This window comes from Amblyomma maculatum, chromosome 10 (genome assembly GCF_055883805.1).
Source record: "Amblyomma maculatum isolate TAMU_Amacu chromosome 10, ASM5588380v1, whole genome shotgun sequence".
Lineage (NCBI taxonomy): Eukaryota > Metazoa > Arthropoda > Arachnida > Ixodida > Ixodidae > Amblyomma > Amblyomma maculatum.
In genome coordinates, this window is record NC_139353.1 from 115,913,891 (window position 1) to 115,928,125 (window position 14,235).

The window sequence follows — 14,235 nt, forward strand, 5'->3', positions numbered from 1 at the left end:
CCTATTAAAGCGTCTGTGCATGCATAAATAGGCGATACATTGAATTATTGGTAGTTCCTTGTAGATGAAGGCTTTGAAAACTGCAGGTACTCATTCAATAGTGCAAAACGGGGTGAATGAATGGATCCCGGCACTGATAAACGCTACCATACACGAGCCCTTGATCTCTCCGACGAAGAATGCCAGGCAAGAATCGTTGATCGCCTACCTATGGTTTGCTACCGCCACGGGACTTCAGGCAATATTGCAAGATTCTGCCACCGCCGTCCACCGTATCAATATAGGCGACCAGTGTTACAAGTGCAACCGGCTTACCAGAGTGTATCTATCTTGACTGCGTACTCTCTCCTTCAACAGAACATCGACACGCCGCCCTTCTTATTTCGTCCCCGGCGTCGGATCGGAGTGTCACTCGGCCCGTGCTCCGCACGCGGCGGTATCCGTCATCTCGTCGCCGATCCTCATCACCTCGTCCGCAAAACTAACCAGTGCGACCGATGGAGGTGAGGCTGCTGCAGCTTCGCTGTGTTCTGATATGCCGTGTGATCGTGAATGGCGTGCCTACGTTAGCTCTCGTTGATACCCGTACAACTGTTTCTGTGTTCAGTAAGAGATTTAAATGCCTACTGGGACGTAAAGTGATTAAACCTCAAGGTTTTGCAGCGTGAGTGGCAAGCCGTTGCGTCATCTGGGAGTGTGTGCTCTTGAAGCTATATTGGGTAGAGTCGTTTATTAAGCGCAATTCTTCGTTATTCCTGATTCTATCCATGACTTTATTTCAGGAATAGTTTTTAAACCTCTGCGTAGCGATAATCGACTGCGCAAGAGGCGAGGCCTATTTTGAGCGTATGGATGTGCACAGCATTATGGAAAGTGCATGTAACGCTAGAACGGTGTTTTGTGTATCTCAAGATACTATCGTGCCATCTTGGGCTGCAGTATGTGTTTCGGCGTTAGCTGTCCTTGGTAAAGGTAAATGTTTGAATCGCAAGTGGAACCAGTCCTGTTCGCTTCTTGCTCTTCGTACTAGTCTTTACCGCTAGTTATTTATCATGTCACAGTGCATTCGACCTGTTTAAAGTACAATGGTGTAGCGCCGCAATGTCTGGTATCTGTGGTTAACGGCAGAGCGTGCTGAGAGTTAATTCATCGTCTCAACCCGTCATTTTCCCAAGAGGCTTAAAACTTACTTTATGTGAACCCGATGTGCCCCTTGTCGCGGTTGCTACGGCTGAATTAGTTTCAGCATCCAGCGTTGACCGCACAGTTCTTGGCATGGTCAACAAAACGCAGTGCAGCACTCAACGCCGCTCCTTTGCAGACATTCTTCTGCAGTACTCGGCTCTCTTCAACTTCTGCCAGCCCCTTTGACCACCCTCTATTCCCAAGCTTCGTACCCACCACATTATCAATACAGCTTCGGCTACTGGCATCAATACAACGGCATCGAGCGTGCGGTGCACGGCCGCCACAGACACCGAGCGGTTGCTATCGCTCTGGCTATCTCGGAGGCCGAGTGTCGTACCACACTGCCGTAGATGTGGGTAAACTTAACAGCTCCGGTAAACTCCGGTAAACTTTAGAGCTGATTTACTTGGGCACATGAATGAAGGAAATTGTACACAAATTCCGAACGATGACTGTTTCGTTCGGCGTCTTGCAAATGTCTGCACTGAAGCCTGGCCGTGTTCATGACCTTCATTTGTTTCCTTTTTCTTTTTGCCTCCTTCGTACTAGTGAGACCACAAACTTGCGTGGACTCTTAGAACCTGTCAGTCGCGTCGCCAATATGATTCGGCGGCGGCGGCGCCAGGAGTCCTCGTCGCCTCATAGGCGCCGACTCACGGCCCCTTGTCGGTTCGGGTGTCTGGGTGGCCTAGGGTACGCATTCGTTAAGGTAGCCAGCGTGTGCACGCACATAGGCACAAACACACACACTTAAGAGCAGGCACTCAGCCGGCTTTCAGGGCGATGACACCGCGGTCTCCTGGCAACCCTTTCTATTCTTTATTCCCGACAAACAATGTACACGTTAATAAGTAGACTTGTATATTTTCTAAGATATCAACACCGAAAATGTCCTTCAAGGTTGCGTAGTTTTTAAAAGCGACACTTTGAATATACATAGGGAAATGAGGCGCCTCAGCCTCCTGCGTTATGAAATTCCCCCCAAGTGGGCGCTGATCGCTTGCTCTAGATTGAATAAATGAAATTATGGTATAGGTAACTGATCTAAAACAATGACTAGGATATTAGAAAAATAACAAGCATGATAGCAACTGCTACCAGCTCGTTTGAAAGGGGACGCTCCTGTATCCCATCCATCCATCCATCCATTCATCCATCCATCCATCCATCCATCCATCCATCCATCCATCCATCCATCCATCCATCCATCCATCCATCCATCCAGCGCCGCCTGGCCCAGGTTGGGATTCCTATTGCGTAACTCTGGACCGCTGAAAAACATTATAACCTTACTGGTGTTGTTTCTATACTGGCAATACCCGGTTGTCTGGAAACTGAGAACCAATGTTTGGTGAACCAAGATTATTTCTCTAGGTATATAAATATACCTCGAGATCATAAATGGTAGATAATACATCATGGTTTAGAGGTGAGAAACTCGTTTGGTTTGTGGAGAATGCCACATCGAAGCGGCTGCTATCTTATGTATGATCTTTGACCAAATTGCAAGAAGATCGGCACAGTGCGAATGGAACAAAGACAAGAAGAAACTTAAACCAACGGGACTGTAGCCAACTATCATCATCATCATCATCATCATCATCATCATCATCATCATCATCATCATCATCATCATCATCATCAGCTTGACTATACTCAATGCTGGGCGAAGGCCTCTCTCATATTTCTCCAATGTGCTAGCGGCATCCACTTGACCCCTGCGAACTTCTTAATCTCATCCGCCCACCTAACTTTCTGCCACCCCCTGCTACGCTTGCCTTCCCTTGGAATCCAGTTTTGTACCCTAAGCGACCATTGGTTATCCCCCTCTTCGCCCTACATGTCCTGCCCATGCCCATTTCGTTTTCTTGATTTCCACTAGAGTGTCAGTAACTTGAGTTATTTCTCAGATCCACTCTGCACGCTTCCTATCTCTTAATATTGCAGCGTCCGAGGAAGAAGCGCGATCGCTTTGACAAGATGACGCTGCTGTCGTGACTCGCTTGCGTGTTGATTCCGCTGCTGTTGTGTTGTGCTGCACTGTACCGTTGTCCTGTTGACCCGAGGTCTCTGCTCCCGTCGTGTCCCTGTGTGTCAGGACGTGACATTGGTGGAGGAGCTGGGTAGGAATACCCATGCAGTACATCAAATCAATAAATTAGAGCCCAGTATTAGGTCCTGGCCGCCAGAATTTCTTGGAGTCCGCACCTGTACCGGAGATCCGCGCTAGCCAATGTCAGCAAGGCAAAGCGCCAAAATTTGGACTCCTCGCCAAGCGAAACATATCTTGGGCTAACGTCACCATTGTCTCCCAGTCGCAACAGCCTGACAATTTGACTGCGACACGGATATTCTACGTGCCTGTAATACCAAGGACTGTCTCCCCTTTCCGTGGCGATGGCCCGGATGACATGAATACTGGGTACAGCATTATGAACGGGCTGCTCGCCACGACGGGTATACACCTGATTAATGCCTGCAGAACATTTAAATCTCGCTGGAGGCACCGGCGAAGTACTGGTTCGAGAACCACGAAGCTTCGTTGACATATCGGGAGACGTGGAAGAGCGAACATTCGCGAATCAATACCGACGACAGCATGCAGAAGACCTACGGCAAGCTCGTTTAGGGCCCAGCGGAGAGCGTGAGAAGCTTCTTCGAGGACATTCTGGCTCAAGCTCTTGCGCTGACCCTAGAGCTAGAGAGGAGAAAAAGGTACGCGCGTTGATGCGAGGCGTACGAAAGAGATTTTGGTGGACTTATACGAAACCCACCGACTACAGCAGCGAGGTATGTCACCGAAGCTACTAACGAGCTGGCGGTGGCCACGAGGAACACATATTATCAGCGATTGGGCAACAACTTCCCAAACGTATCTAACCTTACCTCGCCTGGCCTAGGAGGTTTTGGCATCGCGTAATATTCGCAGTCATCCGCGAAGCCATGCGAGAAGAGCTCAAGATGGTTTTTCCTCTTTCAGAGCAATGTTTCCCAGCAACTATTACTACAGCCGTTCGGGAAGGTCTTCAGCCGCCTCCCGCTTCTCGCCAGTACACCCGGGTTGAGGATCTCGGCCCTCGGCGCCGCGAATATGTGCCACAGTATGAAGCAGCCACAGAGCCGCGAAGGCGAAGGAAGTCCAACATCTGGAGGACCGCTGTTAGGCGGCCGTTGTGTTTTAACTGCGGTGAGCTGGGCTACATGTATCGTCGTTGCCCTTATCGAGAACTCGGCCTTCGAGGATTCAGCCGACGTGACCGCGCCCCCGATACGGTGAACAGCCGCAGGAGACTCAAGTGTACCTTCCAAGTCCTCCATAGTCGCCAATGCAAGCTGCACGTCCATTGCGCTCACCGTCATCGTGTCACCGCGTCCCCAAGTTTCCCCTTCCCGCGGCTCTCGCCATCAGAGCCTGTCCCCGCTTCCTCGTTGGAAAAACTGAGTGCGGCGACGCCTGGAGGTGGCGTTGCCGAAGTTGGCCGGAAAAAAAAGAGCCTCCATGTACACTCTTTATCAAAAGTTTACAGCCCAGAGCGTTTGCTTTTAAGCCGTATAATTTGACATCTGTAATAATCGTGGAAGTCCTAGCCTTTAGAGAGGGTATGACGAAAAATCTTCGTGCCTTCAGCAAGAATGGAAACCTGGGAATGCATTACGAGCCCCATAGTATCGCTGAGAAGTAGACCCCTAGTGGTGTAAACTTTTAGTAAAAGCTGTACGTTACTGCGTAGCGCAACGAACAATTGCACCCTTGGGGACACAAACGGATCTGCAGTTTCCAGTAACATTAAGATAATTATTTACCGTCACGAAGATGCCGCACTCGTTGACACCGGTGCTCATTATTCGGTATTTACCGGAGAATGTTTCCGCCGACTACGAAAAGTGATTACCCGTGTAACGGCCCTCCAATACGAATTGTGGGAGGTCACTTGGTATACCCTAAGGGAAAATGCACCGCCCGCATCGAAATTCATGGTGAGGCCTGCCCAGCAAAATTTGGAATCTTGGAGAATTGCTTTCTTCGCGAGTATGGCGCAGTGATCGACGTGGGGCAGAACTAATTAACGCTCCGGACACGTTCTGTTTCACCAGGGTCTCATGTAGCAAGCCGAGCTGAGCTTCGAGTAGACTCCGAACACGTAAATTTGCCGCAGCTGTCGACAATGTTTCTGCCTGTTAGAGCCGAAAAATTTGTTTGGAGCGAAGGTGTCATGGAAGGAAATGTTTAAATGCTGCTTACGAGGAGAATCGGCGTTGCGAGACGAATAGGAAATGTTAACGAAAGGCTCAACTTTAGGAATGAGCCGCAACACCTGACGAAAGGGACAGTTATAGCCTACATGGAAGAAATTAGTGACCTTCACGAAGCTGTTGCGTTTTCTGAGCAAGGCTTGTCATCCGGACCACAAGAAAAACAGGAATTGCAAATGAACCTAGATAAAAGACTATAGTTGTCCCATACATGCGACCTTATCGAACGTTTACATCGATACAACGATTTTTTGGCGACGACATCCAGGGTACGCCAGACGCCTGTCGCAAAGCACAGAAATATTGTTGATGGCGCAACACATCCGATTCGCCAACTGTCATAACGGGTTTCCTTGAAAGAAAGGGAGACGATACAAGAGCAAGTGCGTGAAATGTTGAACGACGACGTCAACCAGCCTTCCAACAGCCCGTGGGCTGCACCTGTGGTGCTGCTTAAAAAGAAAGACGGGTTGCTTCAGTACTGCGTAAATTATCGGCGACTCAATAATATGAGCAAGAAAGATGTATACAGACTGCCACGAATCGACGACACCCTCGATCGGCTCCGTCACGCCCGCTTTTTTTTTTGTCGATCGATTTTAAGAGCGGATACTGCAGATTGAAGTAGATGAGTGCGATCGGGAGAAAACTGCGTTTAAAACACCAGATGGCCTCTATGAGTTTCAGGTGATGCCGTTTGGTTTATGTGCTGCCCCTGCAACATTCCAACGAGTCATGTACACTGTTCTCGCCGGACTGAAGTGGCACACCTGTCTTCTGTATTTCGATGATGTTATGTTTTCGAGCACCTTTGCCGACCATCTTGTGCATCTCGAAGTGGTTCTTCAGGCTTTACGGAAGGCCGGCCTCACACTCAAGCCTTCAAAATGCCGGTTCGTGTACAGCGATTTAAAGTTTCTTGGACATATTGTCAGCCACGCGGCCGTGAAACCAGATCCTGAAAAAACAGCAGCCGTAGCATTATTTCCATGGCCGTCGGGCAAAAAGAATGAGGAGGTTTCTTAGTTTGAGCGCCGACTTCAGCCGTTTTGTCCTCAACTTCTCCCAGATCGCTGCGCCCCTGATCCACCCTTAAAAAAGATTTTATCGCCTTTGAATGGAATGAGGAGAACGGGTCAGCGTTCAGGCAGCTGAAACAAGCCCTTCAAACACCACCTATACTAGGACACTTCGATCAAGCTGCCGACACTGAGCTCCACACCTACGCCAGCAACAAAGGACTGGGGGCAGTACTTGTGCAATCACAGGACGGCGCTTAGAGAGTTATTGCGTATGCTAGCCGAGCTCTTTTCAAGGTAGAGTGTAATTACTCCACAACGGAAAAAGAGTGCCTCGCTGTCATCTGGGCAAAAACAAAGTTCCGACTGTATTTGTACGGCCGCCATTTTCGTGTGGTTAGCGGTCACCACTCATTATGTTGGCTGGCCAACGTGAAGGATCCTGCGGGGCGGCTTGCTCGATGGAGCCTTCGACTGCAGAAGTATCACATCACTGTTGTATATAAATCCGGCCGAAAGCATCATGACGCTGATAGCTTGTATTGAGCCCCCCTGGAGCCGGCGCCAGGAGACGATGATATTGCGGTCTTAAACACGGCAGATATGGCGGTTCGACAAAGATGATCCACAGCTTGGCCAGCTAATGGCGCACCTTGAAGGAGATGACGATATGATATCTAGTGTTTTCCTGCGTGTCCTCCAATATTTAGAATTTGGAATGGCGTCCTGTACAAAAAGAACTTCGACAGCAGCCAGCCATCGTGGCTTCTTGTTGTGCCAGAAGATCTGCGTAGCGAAGCCCGGAAGCTTGCAATGATGATTCTACAGCTGATCACCTTGGTTACAGACGAACACTTTCACGGATTTGCAAAAAGTATTACTGGCCCACACTCGCTAAGTATGTGCGTCAGTACACAAGAAATTGTCGCGAGTGTCAACGGCGGAGAACGCTACCCACAGGTCCGGCGGGCCTTCTTCAGCCAATAGAACCTCCGAGTGCCCCGTTCGACGCAGTCGGAAAGGATTTTCTTGGCCCATTTCCCACTTCCCAGTAAGGCAACAAATCACTGCACTTTTAATCACTGCACGCAAATTTGCTCCTAATATGCCACCCAGTTTCGATGACAAGTGAGAATCACCCTACTGAAAAATTTTGTATAAAATTCGTACAGGAAATTGTATACAGGTTTACTGTACATGATCTGGAATACAGGATTGGGGACTATTTCAGGAAATTCCTGTACTGCCCAGGAAAGTCCGGAATAAAACCGCGCGGAGCTCTTATACCGGAATGGCCTGTATGGTTGATGGCCCTCGTTTCAGGAAAGAAACGCGTCGCCAGGGTGGAAAAAGTATGCAACAATATAAAATAAAACGACTACATTTAAAATAAAAAAAATATATATTGTGAAAGAAGGCAAGGTTGAGACGGCAAGGTCGTGACGGCAAGGCTAGCGATGCCTTGTATAGCGTTTTAATCCGATGACAAAAACCTAGGCGCGTGCCGGAGCCGGCGCCATGGGACGATGATGATGGTATGTACAAATGAAAGAGGAAGATCATGGAATGAAAAAATTAAAGAACATCCACGGAAGGCTCACACAATCTGCCCGGGGGGTCGGAAGCGGCCAGCCTGGCCACTCCTAACTAAGTGATGCATCGCGGCGCACAAATGGTTTCAAGCGAGACACATGAACAATTTCAGTTCCACGGTGACGTCGATCAGCTGGGGGATCAACAGTCGTCACTTTGTAGTTCACTGGGGAAGTTTGGCTTATGACCTCATAGGGACCTACGTAGCGGTGGTGGAATTTGTCACTAAGGCCAGGGGTGCGCAATTGTGTATAAATCAGTACTTCGTCGCCAGGACGAAAAGAGACCACTCGATGTGTAGAATCATAGCAAGTCTTGCGGTCTTCCTGGCACGCTGCCGTGTTGAGGCGGGCAAGATAAGCGTCGAGAACTGTAGTGGGAGGACGGCCATAAACGAGGAAAAATGGAGAACAACCGGTAGTCCGTTGTACTGCTGTGTTATAGGCGCATGTGACGAAGGTTAGAATAGTGTCCCAATTTCGATGATCGGGTGTGATGTACATGGATATTATGTCTGACAAGGTGCGATGAAATCGCTCAGTCAGACCGTTAGTCTGGGGATGGTAGCTTGAGGTTGTCTTATGAAGGGTGGATGACGCGTAAAGAACATCGGCAACGACTTTCGATAAGAAGGCTGTACCGCGGTCACTTAGGAGCACCCGAGGAGCGCCATGACGCAATAAAATTAATCGCAAAAAGAAATTTGCTACTTCTTCAGCAGAACCAGTTGGTACAGGTGCTGTCTCAACGTAACGTGTGAGGTGGTCGACAACTGTTATAATCCAATGGTTACCGCCATCGGAGAGAGGTAAGGGACCATATAAGGCGACGCCGACTACGTCGAATGGCATGGCGGGACAAGGAAGAGGTTGTAGAAGGCCAGCTGGCGAAGAAGTCAGCCGTTTGCGACGTTGGCACAGAGGGCAAGATAATCCAGGCCAAAAGAATCGTTTTCTCACGCGGTCGTAGGTTTTGTCAAAACCAAGGTGACCTGCAGTAGCGTCATCGTGGAGAGCCGCCAGTATACGTGGGCGAAGCACACGCGGCACGACTGGGATCCAGCGAGTTCCATCAGGGCAATACACGTAACGGAGTAGGATGCCATCTTCGAGCTTGAAATTGCGAAGCTGTCGGCGAAGCCTAGCATTGGGCGGGTCCGAAGCGCCGATAAGGCGGTCGATGATAGGACGCCAGTAGGCATCGGCTAATTGCTGTGAGCGGAGAGCGTGCTTGTTCTCAGAGTCGTCAAAACAAACGGTTGTGATATACGTCGGGCAAAGAGATGGTCGGCTCTGGTCAGAGGTGGAAATGCATTGGGATGAAAAACAGCAAGTTGATTCCGAAAGGGGACAGCGAGAGAGAGCGTCGGCGTCTTGGTGTTGGCGACCAGATTTATAAGTGACGTCGAAATGGTATTCTTGCAGGTGTAGAATCCAGTGGCCAAGTCGGCCTATCAAAGTTTTGAGTGAAGACAACCAGCAAAGAGCATGGTGGTCGGTCACAACTGTGAAGTGCCGACCGTATAGGTAAGGGCGAAATTTTCGGACAGGCCAGACGACGGCAAGACACTCCTGCTCGGTAATGGTGCAGTTTTTCTCAGCTGGAGTAAGAGTCCGACTGGCAAAGGTAATCTTTTTCTCACGCGATGTTGCATCACGCTGAAGAAGTACAGCGCCAAGACCGTGACCACTGGCATCGGTGTGCAGGATAGTTGGAGCGCTGTCACTGAAGTGGCCAAGAACAGGATCTGATGTGAGGGCATGTTTAGGACAATAAAAGCAGTTTCGCACTGTTCCGTCCACACGAAAGGGCTGCGTGCTTTAAGTAACTCGTGAAGTGGTGCAGCAATAGTTGCCAAATGCCTTATAAAACGCCGGAAATAAGAGGCGAGGCCGAGGAAACTGCGCAAATCTGTAGTCCGTTGTGGACGAGCAAAGTGTAAGACCGCGATCATTTTTTCAGGATCTGGACGAATGCCGTCATGGCTGACCAGATGTCCCAATATTCTGATTTCCTTCTCTGCAAAGTGGCTCTTTTTGGTGTTGAGCTGAAGGCCTGCCGAAGCATGACAGGTGAGGACTTCATTCAGGCGCGTAAGATGGTCATTAAAGGTTTCCGAAAAGATAACAATATCGTCCAAGTAACACAAACAGGTTCTCCATTTTAGGCCACGAAGCATAGTATCGATCATTCTTTCAAATGTCGCTGGTGCGTTACAAAGTCCGATAGGCATAACATTAAATTCGTAAAGGCCATCGGGTGCTGCGAAAGCGGTTTTTTCTTTGTCGTCCTCGTGCATAGGTATTTGCCAATAACCTGAGCGGAGGACCAAGGTCGAGAAATATTCGGAGCCTTGGAGAGAGTCAAGGGCGTCATCAATTCGTGGCATCGGATATACATCTTTGCGTGTAATTTTGTTGAGTGCGCGGTAATCAACACAAAAAGCGTACCGAGCCGTCCTTTTTTTTTAACTAGCACTACTGGGGAGGACCATGAGCTTGTTGAGGGACGAATTATATTGCGATGGGGCATGTCATTTACATTTTCTTCAATTACTTTTCGTTCAGAGAGGGAAACCCGATAAGGCCGTCGGCGAACGGTAGAGTTACCTTCAGCAATCATGCGATGGTACGCAACACTAGTCCGTCCCAGTGGTGTGGAAGTGGCATCAAAATGGCTTGGTGGTGTCGAAGCAATATCAGCAGTTCTTGGTGTTGGTTCGGCGTGAGTTTAGGATTAATAGTCTTTGCGAGAACAGAAAGAGAGACCTCTGACGAAACACTTTGCTGAGGCGGAGGGGCGGTGAGCACCATCAGGGAAAAAGGTTGAACATCCACCATGCAATGCAGAGAAGTTCCTTTTGGGAGCACGAGGGATTCACGTGAAGTGTTAGTGGCCAGTACTGTCGCTGAGCCGTTGTGGAACCGGACAAGGCTTGACGGGAAAGCGATTCCGCGTGCAAGATGACTATATGATGGTGCTATGAGTACGTCCCCGTCAGTGATGTGGTCAGAAACAACAGTAAGCAGTTTTTCGCACTGAGGACGCAAAACAGTATCAGCGGCGGCAAATAGGGGATGATGTCGTTCAGAAAAGTCAGATGAAAAATCGCTGTCTGTCATGTGGATAATACGGTCACCACAAGAAATGAACGCTGAAGCGGTTGACAAAAATCCCATCCAAAAATCATCAGGTGCGCACAAGGTGAGAGCACAGCAAACTGCACATGATGGCGGATGCCGTCGATAACAACTCGTACGGTGCACTTCGCTGAAGGGCGCAAAGGGACGTCATTGGCTCCACGGAGTTCAGGCCCATCATATGGTGTTGTCACTTTTCGCAAACGGTAACACAAATCAGCGTGAATGACAGAAATTGCAGCCCCTGTATCAATCAAAGCTTCGGCCGGTAAACCTTCAGCGATAACAGCAATCACATTATACGGGCGATCAGGAGGACTTTTAGTAAGTTCGCAGAGTGCAGTTTGACCTGCGGAAACTGCAACACTTAGTTTTCCGGATGGCGGACAGGGAGAATGGTTGCGGGGCGGAGAGGGGAAACTGAGCGGCGGTATGGGGATGTGGACCGGCGTCGGGGTACATGGTTCCCACTAGGCTCTGAGGAAGATACTGGAGGTGGGGAGGATCGTCGAGGTGGGCTTGGAATAGACCGGCGTTGATAATATGAGGTTGAAGGCATGCCAGTTTCGAATGTGTCGTAACCACGGCGCTCGTTCTGAAGGCGGCGACGACAGAAGCGGGATATATGTCCTCTAATACCACAGTAATAGCAGACTGGTCGAGAGGGACGCCAAGGTGCGTAATAGGGTGATGTAGGTTGAGCCATCGCCATTGCATTGACGTGATTGTAAGTTGGTGCCGGTTGGGGCGGGGGGAACAAAAGAAGGGGGGATGCTGGGCGGTTTACAGAAGGTTCGGATGTCGTGGGGTGGCTGATAGTCGATAACTCTTCTTTAATCATGTTGCGGAGAACGGCGTCATTAGAAGGAGCGGAAGAATGATCGCACCCATGTCGACAAAAAGGATCCTCGCGGATGATTGCTCGAATCATTGCCCGCAGATCAAGGTCAGCAGAGGTCGGACCAGTTGCGAAGCAGGGCTGTAATCGAGAGGACTGCAGCTGGTCGAGGCGTTGACAGGTCGTTATAATAGAATCAACACTTGAAGGATTCTGGGCAACTAATGTATGATAAGCCATAGAATTCATCCCTTTTAAGACGTGGTGCACACGTTCAGGTTCTGTCATGGTGGGACTAATGCGCCGACAAAGTTTAAGAACTGCCTCTATGTAAGACGCATATGATTCATCAGGACCTTGAAGGCGGGAAGCGAGCTTGTTTCTCGCGATCCCAGTCCGACCTGCCGGGTCGGCGAAGTATTGTCGGAACTGCTGTTTGAAAGTGGTCCAGTTAGTAGTGTGGGGTTCGCGATTAATGAACCAGTTTCTGGCGACCTCAATGAGATAGAACGAAACGTTGAGGAATTTGAAAGTATCGTCCCACCGGTTATAGGCACTGCAGCGTTCATATGTGTCGAGCCAGTCATCGACGTCTTCGTCGCGACGACCAGCGAACAGCGGCGGGTCACGTTGACGTGGGGCCAGAGTCGGAGGCGTCGGTGCAGGATTGCTCTCGGTGGACATGATTATGGTGGAAGTTGCCAAACGGCGACCGGAACGCAGCTCCAGCGAGAGGCAGGGTCCAAGGCAGCAAGGGGATCGAATTTGACCTCCACCACTTGTGAAAGAAGGCTAGGGTGAGACGGCAAGGTCGTGACGGCAAGGCCAGCAATGCCTTGTCTTGCGTTTTATTTCGATGACAAAAACCCAGGCGCGTGCCGGAGCCGGCCCCACGGGACGATGATGATGGTATGTACAAATGAAAGAGGAAGATCATGGAATGAACAAATTAAAGAACATCCACGGAAGGCTCACAATATTTAATTACGAAGTGTGGAATCGAACTTCGGTCCTCATGATCTTCAGACGGGCACTTTAACCACTAGTCTACGCAGGCTTTGCAGGCTATCACGAGGGTTCACAAATGTTCCGTATCTTTATAATTCGTCGCTTTATTGAAAGCAACCCTCAAGATATCATAATTTACTAGTGCTGATGCGTTTTTCATCGTCTACGAACGCTTGTAAATTTTCCTACATACAGAGATATCCTGTGCACTAATACTTGTAATACTGGGCATTTTAGCTTCACGTGCTACCAGCGGAGCATCGATGTCACTGAATAAACTTCCGACTGAGCGGTTTCAATATGTAAACATTTGAAAACGCGTCGCCCGGTGTGCAGCTATCTGCGCATTTTTCGATGGTCAGATATGTCTGTTTATTTTTTCTCGAACAGTTTTTTGTCATCGCTAGCGAAACGATACGTTCGTGCTTCCATTTTCGCGTTGAAGGCGGCAGATCGTCAGTCGCAGATATGAAGACGCACCGCAAGATCGTACGAGCTGCAGCGACTGTTGTACGCGCAAAAGCGACACGACGTGCGTATATGCTTGCTAGCGCACACTTCGACGGCTTCGCATTTTCGAGGTATTTGGGAAACGAAGCGTGCCCTTTACATACAGAATAGTTGTATAATATGTTCGGTATCATGTTTATTTAGTGCGCTGGCGTGTCCGGCATGGTCATGCTGGTTGAGCTTCGTCGATCGGCCCGGCTTCTGTTCAGAAGCGTAATATTCTGCCCAGTATCAGTTCCCGAAATGACACGTTCGTCCGGTTTCTGGTTAATTGATACAGGATGAACCGAAATGAAACCGTGCAGAGCTCTCATTCCGAAAATTCATGCATGGTCCGTGGCCCTTGTTTCAGAAGAAAACTGGACGCCAGGCTGGAAAAAGCATGCAGTGCTATAAATTAACACCCCTACATTTGAAAAAGAAAAAAAAAAGAAAAAGAAACAAAGAAAGTAAAAAATCTTTACATGTGATTCGAACTTCGGACTTTTCAGCCAGCAAGCACGCACTTTACCCACTACACCATGGCAATTTTTTTTCTTTATTGCATGAATTGGTACAAATACATCAGTAAAAGATCGCGATTACGATGCCTCTTGGCTGACAAGCGTGTCTAATGGACTTTCATTACCACAAGTTCGCCCATCAGACTCAAGACCTCCTCCGCAGCGTCTTGCTGCTTCAAAAT